Source organism: Onychomys torridus, chromosome 12 (genome assembly GCF_903995425.1).
Source record: "Onychomys torridus chromosome 12, mOncTor1.1, whole genome shotgun sequence".
NCBI classification, from domain to species: Eukaryota; Metazoa; Chordata; class Mammalia; order Rodentia; family Cricetidae; genus Onychomys; species Onychomys torridus.
In genome coordinates this window covers 71,279,188-71,306,949 of record NC_050454.1, presented here as the reverse complement: position 1 = coordinate 71,306,949, position 27,762 = coordinate 71,279,188, and positions in this window count along the sequence as shown.

Below are 27,762 nucleotides of genomic sequence, written 5' to 3'. Positions count from 1 at the left end.
TTGGTCGGTCGACTGCTTTGGTAATTTTAGAGCAAACTGTGAGAAATGAACAGCGGGCGGGCGCCATTAGGTAAATTACCTGGAATATTGTCCCTTGCTCCCCACTCTGTCCCCAGCTGCTTGGCCTGGGCAGATGACTGGTGGTTCTCACCAGTAGCCACTATTAGTGGCAGTGACACATTAATTGAACCTCACTACTTCCAGGTGTGTGGCACACTCCGGGGTCGCTGTGCAGGGGGCTCATGTGTATTCAATTACCGCCGAACTATGGAGGAATGCAACATACCCTGCTCAAGTGTCAGTTACCACCCCTTACCGGGCAGGCCGCAAGCTAAGCCTATTGGCCTCTGTCCCAGGAGCCGGTGTGCAGGTTGGGAGGGTGTGAACCTCACTGCTCACGGCGAACACTCTCTGTGTTCCCGGCCTGGAGGAGACAGAACCGACCGGAGGGCCTGGGGTTGGTAGGTCCATGCTGTAAGCTTGAACAGCAGAATCCCGTTTATTTCCTGATGACCGGACAAAAGGACACAGGATTGGAGTCAGGCAGCCACAGAGCACTGACGTATTCCCTGAAGGACCCAACCATCTGCCCCGGGGCCAGGTGAAATATGCAACATTGTATACACAGGGGTTGTTATTACACAAGACTAATTTGTGACCTTAACATTTAAACGTTCATTCTTAGCATTTTGTGAAAAATGAAGAAAGGCATAATTGCTTGCAAGTTTTGGCCCCAAACATACCACAGTCGGGATAATTTGACAATTGTAATATGAAATTCTGCACGAACAATTAAGAAACATAGACTTTCAGCCTATTTCACTGCCCCTTTGGATCCTTCAGGCCAGCATGAGTCTGTGACCCAGGAGACTGTCCCAGGAGACCTTCTTTTGGAGAAGTTTCTCTTTCCTTCCTCTTTTTTTTAAAAGACATTTTTCTTCCAAGTCGGCACCGTTATTATAATTAGTATTTATTACACTGTCTTCCTTCCTCGCAGTCAGAGCGATGAATCACCTCTCACCCCTTTAGCGCTGCCCTGTATGGAATAAATATTATCTATCCCTCTTTCCCATAACCACAAGAAAGAGAGCTAGCGTTTCCATCCAAGGTCACCCGACAAATTACTCTGAGCTGGAGATCACCAATTCCAGAACTTCACCGTCGCTCAGACAGACAGTTGTGTTTTGCTCTGTTCTTCTGTTTTGGGGTGCCGGCAGCCCTCCGGTTGACCTCTGCGTTCATCCATCAGTCAACAAATAAAGGCTAAATACATACTTTTAAATGAGTCAGTTGTGGAACAGAATTCTTCGTTGAAAGAACACAGACCAAATTCAGCCTCAAAACCTTGCTATATGTGTCCTGACTAGGGAAAGTGGTCATGGTTGGTACCATTTCATTCATGGGTCTTTCTCCTTCTGTATTTCTCCTTTTTTCTGTGTTTCTTCTTTTGATTCTTCCTCTTTTGGGGGAGAGGGTTTGTTTGTTTGTTTCTCCATAGGGTTTCTCTGTGTAGCCCTGGCTGTCCTTGAACTTGCTCTGTAGACCCGGCTGGCCTCAAACTCACAGAGCTCCGCCTGCCTTTTCAAACTCTTTTCAAAAAACATTTGTTATTCTTGTTTTTTAATGTTTTGCACTCCTGTGTACCACTTGCGTGCTTGGTGCCCAGTGAATCCAGAAGAGGGCATCAGATCCATGGCACCGGAGTTAGGGATGGTTGTGAGTCAACGTATGGATGCTGAGAGTGAAACTTGGGCCCCCTGGGAAGCATCTCATGCTCCCAACCCTTGTGCCATCGCCTCGGCCGCTTCCCTGAACTCTTGCCCCTGGAGTTTGTACATTGGCTGTCCGTGATTTCAAAATGTACAAAACTGCTGGTTTTTAACTGTGTCAGACTTATAAAATTAGGAATTTCCTGTGGCTCAACTTAATTCAAGGCTGCTATGACGATTTGTGTCTTTGTGCGGTTGTTACTAAACTGTACAGTGCGCAGAGAAGAATTATCAGGGCTGCAGAGATGGCTCAGTGGGTACAATGCTTGGTACATAAGCATGAAGTTTGATTCTCAGAACCCATGTACACAGAGCTGTTGGCTTTAGGATCCGTTGGTCAAGGCCGAGCCAGCAGCAGAGGGTCTGAAAGGCTGAGAGGCTGAGGGTGTCGCAGGTGTGTCCAATACACCTGAGGCAGTCTGCGCTTGGACTTGGCCACTTAGGTTCCATTTGAGTCCTCAGTGGAAGGCCCTGGCTGTCTGGGGCTTAAAGGAGGAGGAGGTAGGTGAAATAAGCAGGGTAAGGTAGTGTTGATGGAAAAACCCACTGGCCCACGAGAGCTGGGCAGTGACAAGCATGGAGGTGGCCAGGCATTGTGTCCGTTTCCTTTCACGGCGCTATGACAAAGAAGCAACCTGATTCAGAAGGGGTCGCTGTGGCTCACGGTCAGAGGGGACACAGTCTACCAAGGCAGGGAAGCGTGGCGGCAGGGGTAAGAAGCGGGCCCTCACACTGCACCCACCATCAGGAAGCAGACAGTGACAGAGTGGGGCTCAGTTACAAAGGCTCCAAGCCCACCCTGGGGGTCCAATCCCCACCAAGGCTCAACCTCCTCAAGTTCCCACAACCTTAGTTCCCAGCTGGCCACTAGTGGGACCAAGTGTCCATACTTGTGAGCCTTTCGTATTCAGACTATAATAGCAGCAGTCTGTGTGGTCTGTTCTGTGACCTGGGAGGTCACCTGGGGACTGGCCAACAGGGTTCTTAAGAGTAAGTGAAAGCCCCTGAAGGGAAGGAGGGGCCTATCATCTGAGACAAGTCTGCCTCCATCTGTGGAGATGAGGACGATCGAGTGGGATGTTACCCTACTTCTGGGTAACTAGATATGGCTTGAAGGTCTCCTTTCAGAGTGCTAAGTTGGCTGAGGTGCCTCCCATCCACCTGCCAGCAAAGACAAGTCCAGTAAGAATCCAGATGAACCAAACAGGAAATCCTTGTGGGGAAAATAAGAGAGCTTAGGCTTACAAACACATCTTCAGCACACAGTGTGGAGCACGATGTTAAACCATTAACACCACCAGTACAGTGTGTGTGTGTGTGTGTGTGTGTGTGTGTGTGTGTGTGTGTGAGCTAGCAGTCAACCTTGGTACCAACCTCAGGCACCATCCACCTTGGTTTTAGCACAGGGACCTGGGGCTTGCAGGTTAGGCTAAGCTGGCTGGCTGATGACCCCCAGGGTCCAGCTGTCTTTCCCCCTCTACCCATCCTTACCCAATGCTGGTTACAGGCCGCTGCGGTCTCTCCATTAATGTTCATGCTTACAAGCCGGGCCTTCTCCCAGTCTACTCCATCATTATTCAAAGACCAGGAATTCCAGCTGGCTAGTCCTTAGCAGATATCCTGGTTTTGTCTGACATTCCGTCAATGTCCATGGTCCATGGGTAGAAACAGCCTTGGAAGCAAGGGGATCCAGGCTTGCTCGTGAGCATGCACTCAGAATGCCTTTTCTGAGTGAACAGTGAATCCTGGGGGCTCAGGCATGGGGTGGGGACAGACCCAGGGGAGAAGCTCTATTGACCACACTGTCACCTCTCTTGAGAATCACCCAAGTCCACACTTGAGACTTCACTTACAACTATCTGTTCCTTGTCGGTCCCCCTAGGGCACAGTGTCTCCACTACTCCAGCTGGCAGGAGAGCCAGCCTGGAGTCATAACCCGTCTTCTCCAAATCCCTGTGAGAGCCCCTCCCCCTTGACAAATAACCCAGGGCATGGAGATCATTACGCAGCACATTATTAGGCCAAATTGGATTAATTAACCTCGTCTGGCCTCTCAGCTTTGGAGACAGAAAAAAACTGGAGTCTAATTCAAATGCAGCATTTTGGAAATGTCAGCCACGACTTGGCGATAAATATTTATAAATATATATGCTGCGTATCAACAGGGTGGCCAGTGTATTTTTACATGTAAGTACACAAAGGCACTCTGTCGTTAACACACATTCAAAGCAGGAACCTTGAAAGGGCCATTATGGCCTGAGCTATGAATGTTTATTAAGAATAATATGCAAAGCGGGCCGGCTGAATGGGTCCATTGACGGGGCATCAGCTCCGCCAGGGCAGGGATGGCGGGTCCTAAGGAATGATAACCATCTACCAACAGGGCCTGGCCCTGGCATTCGAGAGTGATTCGGTGTGTCGGCCGTCCTGGCCACTTCTGGTTGTGGGTGTTTGTTCTGGGAATGTTGACTTGGGGCTTGAACACGTCTTTAGACCACAGCCCTTGGGTTCTGAGTCACAGACTCATGCCAGAGGTTTTCCCCTTGAAGTGAGCTGTAGGCAGCAATTGGAGATGTAGATATGCACCCCCAAGTTCCTCCTCGTCATCGTGAATGGGGCCATTTCCTACTGGCTTCTCTCTTTATTTATTTATTTATTTTTGGGTAGACTCCTTTTCAGCTTAATTCCTTCAGGGCATTCTGGGATCCTTCTTGAGCTTAGGAGACTTTTCATTCATTGATTCAATCAGTTGTGTGTGTGTGTGTGTGTGTGTGTGTGTGTGTGTGTGTGTGTGTGTGTGTGTGAAGGTGCACAAGTGTATGTGTGTGTGTGTGTGTGTGTGTGTGTGTGTGTGTGTGTGTGTGTTACAGGCACACACATGTGTATTCAGAGGCCCGAGTATGACCTTGTCTCTGTGGAGCTGACCACCTTGTCTTTTGAGACAGGATCTCTAACCGGTCTAGAGCTCACCAATTAGGCTAGCTCGGCTGGCCAATGAACCCCAGCTGTCTCTGGCACCCCAGCACTGATCTTAGAAACACACACCACAGCTCCTGTGGTTTTGTGTGTGTGATTTTTGTTGTTGTTTTTTAGTGGGTCCTGAGGATCGAACTCAAGTCTTGTGGCCTGCATGGCAAGCGCTTTCCCGAATGAGCCCTCAATGAATATCTAACTGAATGCCGATTATCTTCCCAGTATGGAGCTGGTAAAGCTAAACTAGAGACATGGCAGAGACAGGCAAGATCCGGAGCCAACAGGTAGCACAGATTACTACACAGAGGGGGGAATGGAGTTCAAATTAAGCAGGGCTCCCTTGGGTTGGGTGTCAGCTGGGCACAGAGTAGGGCAGGTTTCAGGGTGAGACATGTGGGCAGTAGCTGCAGCAAAGTTTCTGGTTTTAGAGCTGAAAAGAGGAAAGGGTCCAACCTCTACAGCCCTTGCGTAGCCTCAGCTAGACCATCAAGAAGACGTGGTTCTGACTGCTTCAGGGATAAGGTGAATGAGGCAAAAGGCAGCCAGCAAGCAGTCAGATGAAGGAGGACACTGGCCTTAGTTTTGGGAAACCCCAAATGGCCTTCAGAATGTGGGTCCCAGGTAGTCTGGGCTTATTGACTTGAGCACTGAAAATGCTCAGTGATTAGAGATATTTACAAGGCAGGGATTCAAAGTCACCATTGCCAGTTGATTTGCTTAGGAAAAAAAGAAAACTTGGTCCATTGGTTTGGGGCACTTTCCCCAAATCCAGTTTAGCTTCACTGTGCTCCCTGACATAGCCAGCATAGCTGACGGAGCCCCCTTTTTAATGCCCATTCCAACGGAGACTGCCAAGTCACTCATTTCCCTTTGGAGTCCCCTTCCTCACTTACCACTCGGCATGGTTGAAAGATAAAAATTTAAAAACCAACTTGACTTATTATTCCAAGAGTAGTTGACATCAAGATCAATACGGCCGGACAGATACTATTAACATTTTAATGAGATACTCAGTAATATTCTGAAGCCATGTCAATGAGTCATGGCCCCTTTGATTAAGGATGTACTTCGGATGCAACTGTAAACACACCCAAGGAAGGCCTAGAGCCAAGAGCTGTCACCCATCAATCGCAGGAAGAAGAGCAAGGCTTCATGAATAAAGAAACTGACAAGGTGTCTGTCCCTGGCTGCATAGTGTACTGTAAAAGAAGTAACCTTTTAACATGACATTGGTCTCCACGAAATGACAAGCACACATCCACCCCGTCAGTTGTCAGGTGTGTGTATTGGCGGTGGTGGGGGGGGGCGTACCATGGATAAAGAGGAGAAGAAATGGAGAAACGGCTATGCAGACTTGGACACGGGGTACCAGGAAGGGAAGGATAAAGCTTGGGAGGGGAGAACAGAGCCAGAAATGGGGATCGGTACTGAGAAGGAAGGACTGGGTGGCCCTGAGAGGAGAGGGCTGGATGATGAAGGCCAGCGGGATGACATCCTCATGTGTGGCCCCAGTCAAGTGCTCACAGGAACCGTCAGTCATTGTGGCTGCCTTTGGTCCCCATTCTTTCTTCATCCAACTTTCTTCATCCCTAAAATGTCTACATGTACTCTAAAGGCCCTTTGACTGGCCCTGACAGCATGGAATAAAAGCCTCCTTCTTTGGGAGGTTTTTGGAGGCAGGGTCCTTCTGGGTTTTTGCTGCAGAGAAGAGCCCCACTGTGATGAGCCTAGAACAAAAGCCAGGGCAGACACAGACCCTGTGCTTTGCCCTTGGACTAGACCTGGGCTTGGAGGGCAGGGAGAGACGGGGGAGACAGTAGGGCATAATCATTACCCAGCATCCTTCCAGGTCTCGGACAATGAGCCACATGGCTCATGAGCCAGGACATCAGAGAGCATGGGCTTCAGGAGCTTGAATCTGGATCAGAGAGAAGTAGTTGATGGGTGGGGGTGGACCAGCATCCAAATGGAAGTCTGTGCCTGCAAGGGAAGAGGCCAGCTGTGGTGTGCACACCTCCCTTGGGAGGCCGAGTCAGGAGGATGCTGTGTTTCAGGCTAGCCCGGGCTAGAGAAACACTTTGTCCTTAAAGAAGGAAGGCAGGAAGAAGGAGGAATTTTGGGATAGTTCAGGAAAGGACAGAGATCGATGGTCTAGGCACTGTGTTCTCCCACCATGGACTCTGTGGACTGAGGTGTCTGAGGTCAGAAGAAGCCAGTGTCTTCTGTCCACTCTGCCCGTTCTTTCTTTTTCCTTTATTTCAAACAGCAATCTGGATTTTTAAATGGCTCCAGCTCAACCTGGAATAACTGTTTACTGGCCAGGACACATGGTCAAAGTCAACACTTGTGCATCATGGAGTTCAATGTTTACAAAGTGTGAATGACAATGTGGTTTCCTCACAGAGCTGTGATGCTGGCATGAAGAGATGGGATGTATGTGAGCACTCACTGTAAATGCCCACACTTGTCAGAACACATATACACACTTGCACATACCATCACACATGTATACATATGCGGTGATGCTCGGCTGCTCTTTGGTGTCAGTGGACAAGGACAAACCCGTGAGCCAAAAGGGAAGTGACAGATGGGTGGCAGCTGTCATGTTCTCTGTGCAGACACTCTTCAGTTTCGGACGGCCAGATTAGGAATTTTTCGACTTTACAATGTCATGGATTGGTACTCATCTACATCAATCCTTCTTTGAATTTTAAAATTTGATCTTTTTCCAGGCTGGTGTGGATGCTCTCTGAGATATTGGGAGTCAGCCAGCCATGACTCCCTATCGGCCATACAGCCACGAGGTTGAACAGCCAGTGTTCTCTGATGTGCTGCTGCTAATATGGGGTGCTCGTACGTGGGGTGTACTGTGGACATTTTGACTGTATTTTCAACTTATAACTCATTTGTTGGGATGTAAACCCACCATAAGTGGAGGAGTGCCTACCTGTATTTTTTTTTTGTAAAATTCTATCTTCACAAAAAGTTAGATATCTATCTATCTGTCTGTCTATGATCTATCTATCTATCTATCTATCTATCTATCTATCTATCTATCTATCTATCTGTGTCTTGAGTATCCCAGGCTAGCCTTCACCTCTTTTTGAACTTCTGGTCCTCCTGCCTCCACTTCTTGAGTACTGGGATTACAGGCTTTTGTCACCAGGCTCCATTAATGAATGGGGTGCTGGATCAAACCCAGGGCTTTATGCATGCTAAGTAAGTTCTCTACCAAACGAACTGCATTCTCAGCCCCTGTGCGGCCCTTTTCTCACAGTTGGGGAACAGCAGGGCTTGCAGACAACCTGGCTACTTCAGTGACGAGTCCCATTCTGTCGGATGACAGCTGATCAATGCGTTTCTCCAATACTTTGAACTTGGACAATATTTACGGAATGTCTTATGGACTTTGTGACTCTGGCACCATGAAGGACCAAGCTGACACAGAACAGCTCTTCATCCCAATGTCTACAAAAGCTGGAGGTCCTCAGCGATGAAAACATCAGCAGGGCTTAAAAGACAGGGACAAACCCCGGACTAGAAACAGGACCCAGAAAAACAGGGCACAGGGACAGCTGTCACCAGAGCCGGGGTTGGAGTGTTACCTATAGCAGATAAAGCACCACAGAAGGACAGGGGTGCTGGAGCTAAGACTCTGTGCACGGTGCTAAGAGCCCCCACAAAGCCAACACCATCTGTGAATGGGGGAAGATCCCTGTGAGAAGCTGAAACTTCAAGCATAAGCCAGAGGCTGTTTGTAAATTATAAATCACTGGCTGTGGGGCATGTATTTTTTTTTTAGGGGTAGGGGAATTGAACCCAGTACCTCCCACATCCTAAGTGAGCTGGTGAGCAATTCTTAAGTCTGAGAGTTTCCATAAAACTGGTGTTAGGTTGATGTGGCCACAAACCACTTCACAGAAGGCAACACTGACCTGGCCCAAAGAGCCATTTCCACAGCCTAGGCCACAAAGAACACTCTCAAAGAACTGGTCCCAGATTCAGGGGAGTTCTTGATAACCACATGCAGGGCCCAAGGGCAGAGACACAGACAGCAGAAGGGCCCATCAGTGTGCTGGGCTGCGTGGAGGGCTACCGTGTGTGGAGGAGGCCCTGGAGTCTGTTGGCGGTTCCTGGAGGATGTCTGGAGTTAGTTAGAGTCCTGCACAGTTCACTCTGCAGCTCTGGGAATTCTCGTGATGCTGAGGACAGCGGGAGGCAGGTAAGGGTCTCCTGAAGTAGCAGAGACAAAGGGGTTAGCTGATGACAACAATTTGGCCATTTTTGCAAGTCACGACTAAACAGCCACTGTCTCTGTACAGTTTTTAGTTAACATCTAACATGGCACATCACCCTTCAAACTCTGAAGCAAGAAGCTCCATGTCATTCAACCCCCATCACGGATGTGGAAATCAAGGGGCAGAGTGTGGTTTTCCCAGAACAGCTGCTATGATTGGCACATTCGGCCAAGGGGAGATCAGCAGCAGGCACCAGGTCCCAGCTGGGTGAGGTATCAACATGTCAGCTGCTCTCCAAGACATCCCCACTTCTGAGCTGATTGTGTCAGCCCTGGGCAGGAGAGAGGGATGACGTACTTTTTCTCTCTCTAACTAACTGTTCTTTTAAAACTTATTTTCTTCTGAGGCGATAACGACTCAGTAGGTCAGGGTGCTTATTGTACAAGCATGAGACTGTGAGTTCAGATCCCAGGACTTACATTAAAAAAAAAAAAAAAATCTTGAAGTGGCCACAGCGCTGTGGGAGGTGGAGATGGGAAGGCTGCTGGGGCTTCGTATGCTGGGTGCTGCGTACTGGTTTGTTCTCTGTGGCTCGTTCAGTTTGCTTTCTTACACCACCCAGAACCACCTGCCCAGGGGTGGCACTGCTCACAGGAGGCTGGGCCTTCTCACATGAATCATTAATCAAGAAAATCCCCTACAGACGTGTCTACAGGCCAGTCTAATGGAGCCAACTCCTCGGCTGACTTTTCCCTCTTCCCAGAAGACTATCCTGAGTCAAGTTGACAAAAATAAAAAAATCAAAGCCACAACCACAGAAACCTAACAAGCACACTGCTCTTTGCGTCAAGAATGGTTTGATCTTCTTTTTTTGTGTTCATGGCGTCTTTCTCTCACTGCTCTGGTTAGAACTCCCATGACAATGGAGTGTCAGCGGCAAAAGCAGGCCCTGTTGTCTTTCTTACTCTGGATCTTAGATGAAATACTTTCAGCTTTTTCTTATTTAGTACAGCGACAGCCGTGGCATTGTTGTGTAAGGTATTTATTAGGTTGAGGTATATTCTTTCTGTTCCTCATCTGAGGAGAGTTTCATTCATCATGAAAGGATGTGTATTTTATCAAATGTCAAGGAAAATCTTCTTCCTAAGGCTCATCAGTGCGTGAAACTGTGAACAGAAATTTGGAGTTTGGACTCCTATGCCAAAAGTGACTTCTAATCCTTAAAACATATTATCAACATGTAGAAAAGTGTGTGTCTTATCACACAGTTTTTAAGCAATATCAGGTAAAATAAAAAAAAAATTCAAGGCATGGATACTTTCAGTTTACAAGGTGTGTGTGTGTGCACGAGAGTGCGTGTTGAAGTTAACATAAGGCAAATCAGTCATTTTAAGGCAGACACTTCCGTGACATTTGGTAGCATCCTTGTGTTGGGTAGCCTGTCTAGTTCAGTTAGAAAGTACTCAGAACCACCTCACAGGAACTGAGAACTCTAAACCATTGCTTCCCACTCCTTCTGCCCTGCTCTCCGACCCCAGGCAGCCATCAGTCTGCCTTCTGCCTCTATGGATGTGTCTCTTGCGGGTGTCTCATATAAATGAAGTCAAACATCACAATACATCCCAATACATCGCATACGTATATAACTTCTTTCGCTCAGTGTATTTTCAAGGTTCATCTGCATGGTACCACATATCAGAAGATTGCTGTTTGTAATAGTCAGTCATATGGATATTTATTTTATTTCCTGTGGAAGTGTTTTCCTGCACGCATGTTTGTGCACCACTTGCATGTGTGGTACCCACGGAGACTGGAAGAGGGCCTGCGATGCCCTGGGACTGTTACAGATGGTTGTGAGCTCCCATGTGGGTTCTGGGAACCGAACCTGGGTCCTCTAGAAGAGCATTAAGCTCTCTTAAGCCTGAGCCATCTCTGAGTCCCAGGGGTGGAGTTTCAATCCTCTTCCCTCAAGCAGAGAAGTAGAGTTGGAGGCAAAGATTCTGCTGACCTAAGGGATGGGTCATTCAGTAAGCATCCCTGGGTGTGCTCCCACAGTAAACTATTAGGGAGTTCTAGCTCTCTTCGCATCCTTCAGGCTCCTAGGGCCGAAGAACCATCATTTAAGCTGTTTTTGAAGCTGTTGCTAATTTGATTTCACTTTGACAATGACATTTTTGAATGCTTTGCTCAAAATTTCCTTCCTCCCTGGTCACCACCCTCCCATTGGTAGGAAGTGTTTCCTGTGTTGAGTAAATGCTCTCAGATGACACAGTGCGTGGACCCCCTTCCTCTGCTGGTGCGTTGTGAAAGCTGAGCCTCATTCATCCTCTCGGGGTTAATGAGACAGCCATCCATGCTATCTAGTGTTTTCCTGCTGACTAAGAAACATAAATGTACATCTGAGATAAGAATGGACGATTCGTGGATGGAACGAGTTTACACACGGAGGTGTTTCTTCACTAGCTGGAAACACTGAAAACCAGTACACATTGGCTCCCCGCAGAGGGCAGCTAGATGTTTCCCCTCCTTAATGGAGTGGCAGAGATGGCGACTTGCTCTTGAGTGTTTCTGTATGTGTCAAGAGGTAGTTTGCACACACTCTTGTTCACACTCACATACAAGAATTTAAATCTTCATGAAATCTAGGCTTTGTTCTTAGGACTCAAACCATTAGGGAAAAAAAAAGGAAACACAATTTGTACCTACCTTCACCATTCACATCCTGCCAAGAGGGCAGCGGCCAGATCTTGGTACTTGGTGGGTGCTTTGTAAATGCAGACAGAAAGAATGTACATGCTTCCTGCTTGGTTTTACTGATGTTTTTCTGGTTCTGCAGGCCTGGTGTTTGCTATGTAAGCACTTTATCCCCATGCATACATGGGATGGTGAGTTGTGGCTGGCACCAGCATGGAAATTGCTGCCGTCTTGGAAGTAGTGAAGGCACATACTGAGGCAGCTCAGACTGGCCAGACTCCTAGACCATCTGGAGGCCTCAGGAGCCCATGACAGCCTCTGCATCTCCAGTGGGACCTAACCTAAAGATGTCACTGAGTAAAACAGAAATGTCCCTGCCACATGCCCCATTCTTTGTCCTTGGTAGACAACTCAAAGCCATAAGTAGGAAAAGGATGCTGATCTGTAGTTCTAGACCTTGAACTCAGGACCTGAGGTGCATATGCTAGGCACTCCTCCACTGGGGTACACCCCAGTCCTTTTATTTCAAACTTCAGTTTGAGAAAGAATCTAACCAGGTTGTTTCTGGGATGATTCTCAACCCCCCATTGACAGTAAAGGTTAGCTATCACATCCTGAGACACAGATGCCGGGGGATGGACAGAGGTGGCTGGCCCAGGCCAGGCAGACACTTTGGATGCCTCAGAGTGGCAGAAACAGCTCTGCCCAGGGTCAGCTGTGTGTGGCCCACTGTGCCAGACAGAGGTGGCAGGAGCTCCTAGGCCAGGCATCCTGGGGACAGGATTCATATAATGACTGTAGACTGAGGCCTCAGGAAGAAGGCCAGCTGCAGAGCAGGGATTGGCCTGGGATTCCATGAAGCCACTAACCCATAGCTACTCCAGAAAGGGGGACAATACCATTACAAAAGCTAAACCCAACCCTTTGCCCCATACCACAGGCACCAGCACCTGCCAAGTTTGTTGGCTCTGGCATGGTAGGACCTTCCTGGTCTCTAGCCACACATTATCTAGCAAGAATACCATCTCCAGATGACCTGAGGCCCCCAGAGAGGCCAACACACACACACACACACACACACACACACACACACACACACACACGCACACACACACACACACACACACAAAGCAAAAGAAAGAAAGGTATTCTCAACTGGAGGTGAGTTTTGCCTCTCCATCTCAGGGCTAGCTGTCCATGTCCAGAGATTGTCAATGGTCATGGCTAAGGACAGTGTTACTGGACAGCTGGACATCCTGCTTATGGACAGGGCACATTCTCCATCTCCAGAAAAGATCATCTCCTCGAAATGTGAACAGTGCCAGGGTTGGGAGACTGCCCCAGACAGACAGACTTCCTTCTGCACAGGCGCTAGGAAAACACATGGGTGCATCTGTGTTCTCGGCTCAGCTGCAGGCAGGACCACACAGGCTTAGGCGAGCAGGTGGCAGTGTCTGGTGCCCAGGATCCTGCAGTCCAGTACACCGTGCAGACAATGGGGGCAAGAAAGAGCCAGGCAGTGACTCTGTAGACTCCTACAGCTGATGGACTGCAGTCGGGGGTGGAGGGTGAGCCCGGTCCTGGGAAGCTCTGTTTTACAGTGCAGGAAGGTTTTAGTGGCTTGGCTGCTCAGGTTACCACTGGGATATCATTTTCCTGGTCACCCACCTCCAATTTCCTGTTTTGCTTATCTCAGATTGACTTTAAGAAAAAAAAAAAAAAAGAAAAAATGGGGGGTTGCACTGCCCCATATGGCCGGGCTTCAAGTTGATTAGGTATGGGACTCGGCTGTAATGGATTAGAACGTGGGATTTATTTGCTTTGTAATATTTTAAGAAAGCTGAGGTGGTGGAGGGAGATACTGTATATTTACAGTCCTTCTCTGTTTTCATTACCGGAAAAGACAACTTATTTAGGAATGTGGATTACGACTCTTGGTCACTTTTTGATTTGTCTTTCATTCCAGGGCGTTCCTGAGTTACAAATCCCTACAGACCGGTGGGACTTAAGAGGCACACTTGTACATTTGGTTTCCTCTTAGTGTCTTTCCTTTTTTGACCCGTGGAATTTTTTTCTCCCTCCCTTTGTTGACAGGCTTTCCCCCGCCCCACCTCTGCAAGCCAGTCTACTTGTCGATTTTGCTTGCTGCATTGTTAGATGGGATTATTCAAATGAGTCCTGTGAAAGCAGGGGCCTGGCGCTCCAGTTGTTACACACCCACGGCCGACGCTCTGCCATCTGGAAATGCTAATGTCAGCTCTTATTTTGGTAAATATCTCTTGTCTTCACCATTTCCAACTTCTATGCACAGCCACGTCCCTCTGTTTATGAAATGTTGGGCAGCATATACCATGCCAGGGAGGTTGGGCAGGCAGTTTGCTGTGTGTGCTGGGTCTGTGACCTGAAATCTTTGGACCAGGGGGAAGATGGCCAGTTAGAGGGTACTAGAATGACAGCTTAGATTCCTGGGCCTTCTGGGCCTCGGGCTGAAGGTTTTCAGTGATGTTTTCAACCTAGTGAGCCATTAGAAACCTTTGCATCATCGCTAGAAAAGGTGTACAGGCCGGGCGGTGGTGGCGAGTGCCTTTAATCCCAGCACTCGGGAGGCAGAGCCAGGGGGATCTCTGTAAGTTTGAGGCCAGCCTGGTCTACAGAGCGAGTTCCAGGAAAGGTGCAAAGCTACACAGAGAAACCCTGTCTCAAAAAAACAAAAACAAAAACAAAAACAAAAACAAAAAAAGAAAGAAAGAAAAGAACAATCATTGGTTATTTCCAAAGAACTGACAGAGACAGTATGAACCTTTCAATACCAACAACAATCACTGTCTGAGGGACAAACATGTGGACTGTGCTCAGTTCTACCGATCATTTCTCTTGCATGTACTTAAATGTCACATTGAATCCCATTTGTGCTAGAAAATAGTAAGGGTCCATTAAAAATTAAAACAAAAGACATTGAAAAGTCAATTGAATAACTTAAAAAATAAAAAGGGCCGGGCAGTGGTGGAGCATGCCTTTAGTCCCAGCACTGGGGAGGCAGAGTCAGGTGGATCTCTGTGAGTTCGAGGCCAGCCTGGTCTACAAAGTGAGTTCTAGGACAGCCAGGGCTGTTACACAGAGAAATTCTGTCTCGAAAAACAAAACAAAAATAAATAAATAAAAAGGAAGACCGTGTAGCTCAGTCTGAAAAGTTGGGATCAGGACTGGGGAGGGATTGTCCCACGTCCCCACTCCCTTTGACAGAACTGAACAGTGGGAGTTGGTGGGCAGGTTGCTGTCTGCAACACGCTTGCCATGTAGAACCTTCTCCTGTTATGGTATTCCTCTGTCCTAAATGTGTTCAGAGGTTTTTGTTTGTTTCTTTTTGGCTTTGTTTTGTTTTTCTTTTGATTTTCAAGACAGAGTTTCTCTGTGTAACAGCCCTGGCTGTCCTAGAGCTCACTTTGTAGACCAGGCTGGCCTCGAACTCACAGAGATTCACCTGCCTCTGCCTCCCAAGTGCTGGGATTAAAAGCATGTGCCATCACACCCAGCTTGTGTTGAATGTTTTGAGGGTTTTTTTTTAAATATAATTTTTATTGATTCCTTGGGAATTTTACATATTGCATCTCAATTCCATTCACCTGCTAGTCCCTCCCTATCTGCCCCTAAACCCTGCAGCTCCTCCTCAAAGAAACCCCTCTAAAATTAATTAAAAACAAAACAAAACAAACAAAAACCCCACCCCGCTCATCCATCTTTCCCACCTCTAAACCCCTCTTCATTCTTCCTAGTGGCACTGGGAGCTGCAGTGTGCCATGCAGTACACCCTTCTGTCCAGTTAGCCCCACCCACAAAATGTTCATTGCATTAAGTCATTAGTCTGGTTCAAGGCCTCTGGTACACCATCATCACTGACCCTCACCAAAACTTCTCTCGGATATCCTGCTGCTATCTCAAGTCATGGAGATCCTGTAGCTACTGTTTTGCAGGACCGGTCCCTTCACACACTAGAGCAGGCCAAACATGGGGTAGATGTTAGGATGTGGGCCTGGGTGGTAGCTGGGCTAGTCAGTCCGAGTCACTGGGATGGCCACCCTCAGGCAAGGGGTAGAGTCAGCTTTCCATGGCATGGGGCCAACTCTCCCGAGCCTGTGGTGAGGAGCAGGGCCAGCTCTCCTGCTTCAGTGTCCAGTGAGGGGCAGGGCCAGCAAAGGGTGGGGCTGGCTCATCTCGGCCCTCAGGTTTCAACACCCCCATTGGTAATATGAGCCATGGACATCAACACAGGCCCCAGGTGCAGAAGGACCACAGGCCCAGACATCACCATGGCCTCAGTGGCAGCACAGGTCAACAGATCAGTATGGCCAAAGGGGGGCAGCATGACCCTTGCACATCAACATGGTCTCAGGTTGCTGACCAGACTCTTGGTATTGGCATGGTCTTCAATGATAACAGGGGCCATGGACCCTAGATGTGGTAGGGTCACAGACCCAGACATGCTCCTATACCTCAGCCTGGGCCCATGGGTGGCAACACAGGCCACTCAGATCAGCATGACCCTGTTGACAGCATGGCTCTCAGGCACTAACATGGACTCAGGTCGCTGACCAGACCCAGGCATCAACATGGCCTTCAGAGGTTACTGAAGCCATTGGACATCAACACAGACCCTGGCTGCAGTAGGGCTATGGACTTAGACATGGCCCGTGGCTCAAGCCCGATGTCATTAAGGCCCTGGTGGCAGCACAGGCCACTCACATCTGCGTGGCCCCGGTGTTGCCATGACGCCAGCAGCAACACAGTCCTCAGACACCCACATGGCCCAAGTGGCAGCCCAGACCCTGGGCATCCTTGTGACCTTTGGTGGCAGCATGGGTCATGGGTATCAACACAGACCCAGTTGCAGTAGGATCATGGACCCAGACATGGCCCTTGGCAGCAGCTGGGGCCTGGCCATCAGCCTGGCCCTGGGTAGAAAGCAGGCCTTCCACATCAGCCTGCTCCTCTCCGCCTTGCCTTCTTCAGTTCCGCCTCTTTCCACAGCTCACGAACCCTCACACGCCCCTTTCTCTCCCATTTCTCCACTTATATTTGCTCATCATAATGGCACCTACCCTACCCAAGGCACTGGGTGGGCCTGTGGAAGTCTTCAGCCAGCCTAACTGTCATGCTGAGAGTTTCACCATGAGAACAAGTTGAATTTTGCCATGCTCCACCCCCACCTTTGACACAGAATCTCATGTAACCTTCAGGGCTGGCCTTGAATTCTTCGTTTTTTATTTATATTTTAATTTTTTTTTGTTTGTTTTTAGACAACGTTTCTCTACGTGGCCCTGGCTGTCCTAGAACTCACTTTGTAGACCAGGCTGGCCTCCAACTCACAGAGATTCACCTGCCTCTGCTTCCCAAGTGCTGGGATTAAAGGTGTGCGCCACCACCGCCCGGCAGAGTTTTAATGTTTTGACCACTTCATACAGGTGTGCGGCGTCCTGTGACCACGCTCTCTCCTCCACTCTCTTGCTCTTCCTGCTCCCGCTTGAGCCCCTCCCTCTTCCTAATGAGTCCCCTTCCTACTTTTCCCCCCTTTTCCTCTTTTCCTGCCCCACTGAATCTAATTAAAGTTACTTACATGAGCATAGCTGAGGAATTGTTCTCCTGCGTTGGGATTCTAGGTGTGAGCCACTGTGCTTGGCTTCTGATGTGGTTTTTGTCCTTCACCCTGTTGGTGAGGTCTATTAAATCTACAGATTTCCGTACCCTGAGGCGCACGCGCATTAGTTACTTACCTCCTTGCTGTGACACAATACCTGAGAAAACCCACTAAAGAAGGAACGGTTTATTTTGGCTCATGGTTCGAGGGTATCAAGCCCCGCTGTGGTAGAACTGTTTCTTGCCTTTCCTTTACCAGTGTTCAAACCGTAAGCATGATGGATTGCTCTGATCGGTACTTAGTAACTTCACTAACTTTGCTTCATGCCGACTCATCCTGAAACTTTTCTGTGACATCACCAAGGATTGGCTCTTCCTGAGTGGACGTCTGGAAAGAGGACCTCCTTAGGCTCTGGAGGCGGTGCTGGGCTGCACCTCCCTGCCGCTGCTGACACCAGGACAACCCAAAGGACTCAGTCTTCAAAGGAGGCTGCCTTCCATTTCTATCCAGCTCCCAGAGCTCTCTATACTTCGAGCTATGATTTTATGATAACGGAGTGGTTTGCGTGTGCCCATTACTGTGTATAGGGGAGGGTTATGCTGAGAGGTGAGAGATGGGCTCCACTCCTCTCCCTGGGAGGTGGCCAGCAGGTCTTTCCTTTTCTACATGGCCAAGGAGGGAAGGGTCTAGGAGATGTGGAGTGAGGTTGGCCCTGTGCTGTTCAAGGAAAGGTCTGTAGTAGAAGTGAGCAAGCCAAGGGCCAGCACAACCACATTCTCCTGGTGGTATACATCCCATGCTGCCACCATTCCCAAACCTCCTGGATCACCATCATCAAGAAGCCACCAAGAAAGGCCTTCAAAGCCAGATGTGATGGTACACACCTTTAATCCCAGTACTAGGGAGACAGAGTCAGGCAGATCTGTGTAGGTTTGATGCCAGCTTGGTTCATAGAGTTAGTTCCCAGGATAGCTGAAGCTACACAGAGAAACCCTGTTTCAGGAAAAAAAAAAATAAAGGAGAATGAGGAGGAAGGGAAGGGGGAGGAGGAGGGGGGGAGGAGGAAGAGGAGGAGGGGGAGGAGGAAGAAGAGGATGGAAAGGGGGAGGGGGAGGAGGAGGGGGAGGAAGAGGGGGGGAGGAGGAGGGAGGAAGGAGGAGGGGGGGAGGGGGAGGGGGGAGGAGGAGGAGGGAGGGGGAGGAGGAGGAGGGGGGAGGAGGAAGAGGAGGAGGGGAAGGAGGAAGAGGAGGAGGGGAAGGAGGAAGAGGAAGAGGAGGGGGAAGGAGGAAGAGGAGGAGGGGGAGGAGGAGGAGGGGGAAGGAGGAAGAGGAGGAGGGGGAGGAGGAAAGACATCAGCTTCTCTTCAGGGTTGGGTTTCAGCAGCTCCCTTTCTGAACAGCCAGGGTCCCAGCACCCATAGCTGTTTGGCACACAGGCTATACTTAAGGTCATTTAGGCCCGACTCCCCCATCTGGAATTTTCTGCTGGAGTCATCAGCTCCAGCTGGCTCAACACCACGACATACACTGAGGCCTTAGAGCACAGAGATTCGCGGTCTCCTGGGAGGCAGGAAGTGTGAACTGAAGGTGGCTTCAGGGTCGGTCTCTTCTAGGCCTGCGGATGGCCACCTAGCCGCACCTTCCTGTGGGTTTCCTTCTGTATGTCCATGCCCAGACTTCCCTTTTTGTTTGTTTGATTGGGTTTTTTAGTTTTTCAAGACAGGGTTTCTCTGTGTAGTTTTGGTGCCTGTCCTGGATCTTGCTCTGTAGACCAGGCTGGCCTCGAACTCACAGAGATCCGCCTGCCTCTGCCTCCTGAGTGCTGAGATTACAGGCGTGTGCCACCGCCACCCGGCCAGATCTCCCCTTTTGTAAGGATATTGTCATTTAATTGACATTTTGGATTAAATCTCACTTTGTCCCACATGAACTCACCTGCTGATCACATCTGTAACAGCTCTGCTCCCCGTGAGGTCCCAGGGTTAGGGCTCCAGGCCATGGGTCCAGAGGGGGTACACTTCTATCCACAGCACAGACAGTGTGGCTTTTGAGCCTTGTGGTACTGCATGGACATGGTAGGGTCACTGGAGAGGGTGTTCCAGGGACAGCTGCCCATCACCCCACTGGGCTTGTCATTTATCCCTCCCCTTTGCAAGGGGACTTAGCTGAACCTGAAGGAGATTACAGTCTGTCATGAGAGCTGGAACCTGGCTCCATGTTTTCAGTGGAGCACAGCCCACGTTTGCAAATAATTTACAAAGCTCCCTATGTTTAAGTGTGTGTGTGTGTGTGTGTGTGTGTGTGTGTGTGTGTGTGTGTGTGTGTGCAGGTGTACATGTGTGCCCGTGCATGTAGAAGGTTTCGTTTGAAGTCTTTCATTGGGGCCTAGAATCATAGATCTTTGGCTAAGCTGGCTGGGCCCCAGGAATCTACCTGTCCCCACCTCTCCAGGGCATTACAAGCACATGCCACTTTTTAGATGGGTGTTGGGAGGAGGGTCTAAGTCAAGTCCTCCTGCTGGCCAGCAACCATTCTACCTGCCGAGACAACTCTCCAGCCATCACCTCATGTTCCTCATTAGCAAAGTAATGTTGACTGAAAAGGAAAACGGATGCTTGCTGACGTCCCCTAAAATTGTGACACGCAGCGTCCCTTCACGCTGAGTGCAAACACTGATTCTCATTTTACCTCTCCCCTCTGAAACAGATCACCCTGTGCTGGGTTGCATTGGTGACAGTTCTGGACAAAGGTGTCACTTGGAGCCCAGGGAGCATCCTGCCCTGCCCATCAGCATCTGGCCCTTCTGTGGGCACCGTCTTCTGGTCACAAGGCCCCGCTTTCTGCATCTCTGGCTCCTTTCCTTATGAAGACACCAGTCACACTGGCTTAGGAGCCAGCCCACTTGAGTATGACCTCATCCTAAAAAGTGTCATAGCCATTTTTTTCCAAGTATGGGCATTTTCCCACTGGGGCCACAAACCTCAGCATTTCTACTTGAGGAACACACAGCAAGCGATGGGCAAGGGCTGGGAAGTCACCTTCAGAAACCCCAACATAGCATCTCAAAGAGCCCAAGCAGAGACACTTGATGGGGTCACAGAGCAAATTAGCCAAGCATGGTCCTCAACAAGACCAAGTGCAGTGGCACCGGAGACCCCATGTTTGCTGTTGGGATCCTGGCAGTGACAGCAATGTCATCTGCTGTTGACTGCAGGTTTGCTGCTCTGAGGGCACTCTTGGATACCAGTGTGGACACAATCCTTTACTTCCTTTTTCCTCTAGAGCCTCTGACTACTTTCCAGGCCAGATAGTGGTCCCTCTGGCCACAGACCAGTGATGGATGGCCAGGATCAGAATCCCCCCACTACACAAACACACCTCAGCCATCTTCCAGATCCATCTTTAGCCACAGCCATAAGAAACGGTCTGCCCAGGTCTCCCAGACAGTTGGCCCTCAGCCACCAATGTCAGCAGTGCACACAGCAGCTTTTCAGAGGTGTGGGGTAGTGCAGAACAGGGTGGCAGTGGGGATGGTAAGGTTCTACACTCACCCATATCTGTCCCCAGGGTCTGTCCCCACCCAGGGCCACCACTGGAGGGAATCATGCGCCCCCTGGTGGAAACTTTATATTCCCATAATAATGGAGGGCACAGGCAAACTCAGGACTCCCAAAAGATGCAACAGACCAGAAAAGAGTCCCAGACTGCTAAAGCTATCAGAGACTCTCCTTCTCTGAAATTCTAGGACTTGCAGACACTTTGAAGACTTTGTCATTTGAGGGGTATTAGTCAGGAGCCATGCACTGGTATCTTGGAGATATCTCTAGACCTAGACCCGAAGATGTGCAGAACAAAGCTTGTCTACAGAGCAAGTGGTACCTGGCAGGACTTCTTTTTGTGTTAACACATTCCCCCAAGGCCTGGAGGCTCCTGAGAACATACCCAATGTATACGACACTGTTGGTTCCACAACAAAACGGATCAAGTCTCACAAAGCCTTCCTGAGCTCACTGAGACTCAGCTGTGGATTTGGCTCTGAACTTCCCAATAGCCACTGGGTACCTGAAGCTCATGATTAGAAAGACTGCAGTTTAGCAGTTTCCCTCTAGCATTATACTGAAAACACAGCTTCCCCTTGGAGCCTACCTTGGGCTTCATGAGTGACATAATTAGCTCCATGTTGTATGATTTTGGCCGTAAGGCAGAAACAGTCTTAGTTCTCTCCATCCACCTGCTATAGTGACCTCAGGTAAGTCAGAGGGCGTAAGCACAGACACCTGAATGTTGAAGTAACAGCTAAACCAGCAGAAGCCAGAGAGAAGCCCTGCTCACAGTCCTTACCAGCAAGCATCATGAAAGATGGTACATATAGGACAAGGGCTGCCAGATGGCAAGGAAACACACACACATGCACACACACACATGCACACACATGAATATACATACACATACGCACACACATATATACATACACATACACACACATACATACATACACACATACTCCCACATGCATACACATACATACACATACACACATACATACACATACACACACATATACACACATACTCACACATGCATACACACACATACACACACATACACATACACACACATACACACACATACATACACACACATGCACACACACATACACACATACATACATATACACACACATACACACATGCACACACACACACACATACATACACATACACACACATACTCATACATATATCACACAACACATACTCACACATACATACACATACACACATACGCACACACATGCACACACACATACACACATACATATACACACATGCACATACACACACACACATACATACACATACACACATACATACATACACACATACTCACACATGCACACACACACACACACACACACACACACACACACACGCATCTTGTGGGACAATCCTCATTGAGAGACACAGTAGCATGAAGTAGAATGTCTGGTGCTTTGCCCCTTCATCATCCACCAGCATAAGCTGCCATCTTTCTATGGAACTCGCCCCACTGCACACACCCAGCTCGCGTGTATTGGAAGGCAAGCTCCAGGCAGAGGTAATGCAATCCACATGTTAGACGGTGTGCTTCACCGACTTCCGGAAACACCACAGGTAGCAAATGTTTTCTCAGGGCCCTGCTAGAAAAACATGCACCGAGTGGGTAGCTCTCTCTTTGCAACCCTGTCACTTCAGACACAAAGGGCGCACAGCTGTGGGAGTGCAGACAATGCCCAGGCATGCTTCAGGAGCCTGCAGAAGCCGAAACAGTGACAGTACTGCAGATGTGAATCAATCCGCTGTGACATCTACTACACACGTGAAATGTCCACTGGCTTATAGTCACCTTCCCCTCAAGCACAGGAAAGGTGAGTGGCCACACACCCTGGAGTCCCGGCCTGGGAGTCCAATGTCAAGAGCATGCACGCAGTAGCAGAAGCCAGAAGGAAAGCTGTGGCTTAGGGTGTGGGGCGCTTGGGGGCGCTTGGCATGATGGTACCTCCTTCCCTGGAGTGTGTCCTCTGAGATGAAAGTCAGGCCACTGGTGGGGAAGGTCGTTAAAACGCTATTTTCTTCTGTACAAAACAACAGCTTACTGTTCTGCACTGAGGAAGGAGTTGGATGGGCCAGGGCAATTGGGGGAAGTCTGTCCTCACTGGGGTATGAGGTGTGGTGTGCGGGAACACCAGGCCCCACTGTTCCCAGAACAAGCAAACCCTAGCAGTTTCTCTAGTTGGCCTCGGAGAGGAGAAGGCCTGGCCGAGTCCTCTCTCCTATTCTGTTTTCCTTCTTTCTCTGGACTTGCCATAGAAGCAGGATTGGGTGGGCGGGGCTGGGAAAGAGCACAGCTCTACAAAAGAAACCCCTATAGCAGTGGGGGATGCTGACCAACTGATGAAATAACAAGCTAAAAGATTTACAATGTTGACTTCCTTCATTTTACATATATGGGTGTTTTGCGTATCTCCATATTATGCACCACATGAGAAGGCCGAAGGAGAGTGTTGGCTTCCTGGGGACTAGAGTCACAGATGACTGTGTGCGGGTGCTGGGGAAAACCCAGGTCCTCTGGAAGAGCAGACAGTGCTCTTCGCTGCCGACCTAAAATACACTTTTAGTCTAATCATTTTGTATTTAATGTATGTTACTGAGAAAAGTAGCAAACATTGCACCATTGTCCTGAAATGGTAATAAAAATCACATGCAAATCAATGTATGCATATGGTCCAAATGCTCTCTGTGTGTGTGTGTGTGTGTGTGTGTGTGTGTGTGTGTGTGTGTGTGTTATTCAGATACACTTATTTCTAGAAGAGATCTTACTGATGTATTAGTCAGCATCCCTGCTGGGACAAATAGCCCAAAATTGTCAGTGACAGACATTTATTTCTCAATATGCTATGTTTTAGGCATATAAAGTACATTTGAATATTACTTGGGACGTGTATATGATGGTAGCTAACTGAATATTGAGACATAAAATGGTTTTTCCACAAGAGGAAATGCCCCAGAGACCCAGAGACCGGTGGTGCCACGGTCAGTCCGTGGTAGTATGGGGACATAAAGACACATCAAAGCAAGGAAGGAGATAAGATCTTCCAGCCCCAGCGAGGTTCTGGTGTCGTCTGTCCCCTACATGCCCCAAGTTCTTGAGTGAAGCAGGCTTTATGTACCCTACTCAGCTGGGCTCAGCATTGCAATCCCAACAGCCACTGAAGGGGCCAGGAGCCTTCATGCTGGAAACCACTGGGGTCTGCAGGATGCACAACCCTCAGAAGACTTGGGAGGAAGATGGCAGACCCAAACTACTTGGAAGAACAGAATTACACTATCTCTCCCTGTCCAAGTGGTGGACACTAGAGTCACCCTACTTCTCTCTCTGAAGCAGGGTCTCCTGTAGCCCAGGCTGGACTTGTTATGTAGCTAAGGACAACCTTGAACTTCTGACCTTCCTGCCTCTCTGAGTCCTGGCATTACAGGAGTTTACCACCATATCTGGATTATAAAGTATTGGGGATTAAACCCAGGGCTTCATACACTCTAGGCAAGCGCTCCACCACCTGCTGCTTCCCCTATCCTTTCCTCCTGCTCTCTATTTTGTCTGTCTCCCTCCCTCCCTTCCCCTCCCTTCCCCTCCCTCCCCCTTCCCTCCCCCTTCCCCTTCCTCCCTCCCCCTCCCTCCTTTCTGTACTTCCCCCTGCTGGAAGAGGATGTCAACACCTGGCTCATTCTAGTCAGATGCTCTACCTCAGAACATCCTAGCCCAGAAATCCATTTTGCTCATACACAAAAGGAGCTCTGTGGAACTCTATCTGCTCTCCCTTCTTGGCACAGAGTCTGCTCACGGGCCTTGTCTGTGATGAGGGGGCACACAGTAGGGCTGAGGCTCTGGGAGACTGGGTAGATGGCCCTCAGCCTCTTTTCAACCTGGCTCTTAGGTGTGTAGAGCCACCTACCCAGGAGACGGGGGGGGGGGGACGACAGCCTTCCTAGACCCAGTTTTGCTTTTTAAAATCTCCTTTCCAACTGGTCAGAGATTCTGATAAAGGGAGACTGGAGTGTAGTTCAGTTTTATTTTGAGCCATTTGACTAGGGTCTCACTTTTTAAAGGGCTTGTGGAAATAAAAAAAATCATATAAAGTTTATTTTAATTTCACATATGTTACAAATAAAAGGAATCATTGTGGAAAAAAATACCCCAGTGGCCTGAGACGGTCTGATTCCTGAAGTCTTTTCCAGGACAGACCCACAGCTCGGACAGACAGGCCATCCTAGGCCCTTTATGATGTGCTGGGAGTGAAGGGGCACGCAGCTGCGACACGCCAGGCTTCTGCTTTGTAAGACACTCTTCATTGTTGGGGCAGGAGCTGTAGTGTTTGTTGTTTCTTATTAAAAAGAAAAAGACCATTGCACTGGAAAGGGAAAAAAAAAAAACATTTTCCAGATACTCATGATTCACTCACCAATGGCTTTAAAGAAGATCTGTTCCAAGACATTTATTGCATTTTTGGCTGAAAATGAAAAGAAATGAAAGTGGAAAAAATAGTCAAAATTAATGATGGTCCTACACAGTCATGTGACTGTCCTAAAAGGGAAAGCTGTGTCCCTGTCTAAGCTGTGAAGAATTTATAGGCAGGCTATGCTATTTTAAAACATTCCTCACAGCAACATCAAACTCGAGTTTCATACCTCCAGGGGCAAATTCGAGTCTATTTGACTAGTGGCGTGATGCTGCTGTTTCCCAGAGCGTGTTCCTGGGGGTAGCAGGAGCTGCCCCTCCAGCAGGGTCTATGGGGCTCAGAGTGAAAAAAAAGTGAGGCCTTGAGTCTTCTTCCCTGAGTTGGAGAGTCTTTACACCCCAGTAGCATCGTCAAATCACTGACGTGTATTAAAAGTGCCCTGCCCACCCATCTGTTAGCATCTGGGAAGACATTTCAGAAGGTACATTGGCAGTATCTTGGGGAGCTCAGAATCAGGACTGAGAACCAAGACTGATAGGAATATGGTGCAGACCTCTTCTGCAACTTCATGTGGCCCTCAGGCAAGCCTACCTGTAGTAACTAGGGTATTCATACCCCTAATTCCCTGTTAAAGAAAGATACACGTCTGTCCATTGACCCTGCTTGGCTGTGAAGGATACTGCACCTCACATGAGTATGTGGGACGTAAGCCGTAGGCATGCTGAAGTTCTACCAAGGAACATTATGGGGAGTGCATTCTCTCGCTGTTTCCCAGGACATGTTGCTTTGTTAGTACGATTCTGTATGGGAAGATGTGAGACATACAGCAGGACGCCCTCTAACACACATTTGCCCTTGTGGCCACTGAGGACGTGGGGCTGTCTGCTGCTTGAGTCACGCTGATGGATCCACCAGCTCAGAGCCGTCCTGTTCTGATGTCTCAACATTCTGAAATACCTCTGCTCTTGTCCTGAATGGTCCGATCTGGTCTTCCCATCTTTGGCAGCCTCCTGCCCATGACAGTTTCCTTGACTTTCTTCATCAAAATATGCAGAACAAAGGATTTTTACTCCCTACAAGTGTGTGTGTGGGAAGGCTTGGGTTATCTGTGAAGTCCATAGCTGCCTGAGCCCAGAATCTAGTGGTCTGGAGGCCTGAGAGGACTCCTAGGAAAGAACTCATGTAGAGATAGGTTCCAGTAGACATTGGACTATGCTTTTGGGTTCCATCATACTGTGGTGCCCGGAACTCTTCAGGACGAAGCCAGTGGAAGCCAGTGGTGAGGCTTCAAAGATTCTTGGGTGTGGGATCTCCTTCAATGGCAGGGGCAGGACAGGTAAGCATCAGTAAGACCAATCCAGAACAGCGTGAATGCTGACACCCGTCTTTTGCACACTTCTCTTCAAGCCTGTCTGCAGCTATGGCCCAGGTACTCAAGAGACAGGGACAAAAGGACACCTGAGTCCAGGAATCCCAGGCCAGCCTGAGCAATATAGAGATCCCATGTCCTAGAATAAAACCAGTGTTTTGTCTGTGTGTGGTGACAAAGCACTTCAAGAATGGAGGAGGTTTGTGAACTCCTGAAGCTTGTTTCTACCATCACAATGTAGGAGATGTGGATGAGCTGCTTGGAGGGTGCCGCCGTGGAAGCCATCTTTGGGCTACCATAAGCCTGGAGGGTAAGTTATTGTCTTTCTAATGATACGGAATCATCTACCATGCAGTCCAAAGCTTTAGGCATCACAACATGACGCTGTCATCTACAGTCTGTGCTTGAGATCTGCACAATCAAGCTACACAATAAAAATCACACAGAGACCTCAGGTTTTAAGTATGTTAAGAGTTCCACATTGGGCCTCATCCATAGTTATCCTGGGCATCGGGATACAAATGCTTGCAGCTGTAAGAACAGAGCATGGAGGGCTCAAGAGACATTTTAAGCCTTCATGCATTCACATGTCTGTACATCTGATAACAACCAACTACTTCTTTAAAATAATACATAACACAGACAGTCCTATCTGGGAGACTAAAGGTTCTTTGAGCCACAGCACTTCATTTTGTTGCTTTGAGTGAAATCTGGGATTCCTGGCCTCCTGTTCATGCTTGCATGGTTTTTCCATTGATATTGGGGTGATTCCAGTGTCAAGTCACTGGATCTCAGGACACAAAGAGGAAGAGTGTTTAGAGAGCTGGCTGTATCGAGGCACAGACCAAACGCTCTGAGTGCTACTGCAGAGCTGTGAGCTGTCCATGCACTGAGTGCCACTGCCTAGCTGTGAGCTGTCCACGCTCTGAGTGCCACTGCAGAGCTGTGAGCTGTCCACGCTCTGAGTGCCACTGCCTAGCTGTGAGCTGTCCACGCTCTGAGTGCCACTGCAGAGCTGTGAGCTGTCCACGCTCTGAGTGCCACTGCCTAGCTGTGAGCTGTCCACGCTCTGAGTGCCACTGCAGAGCTGTG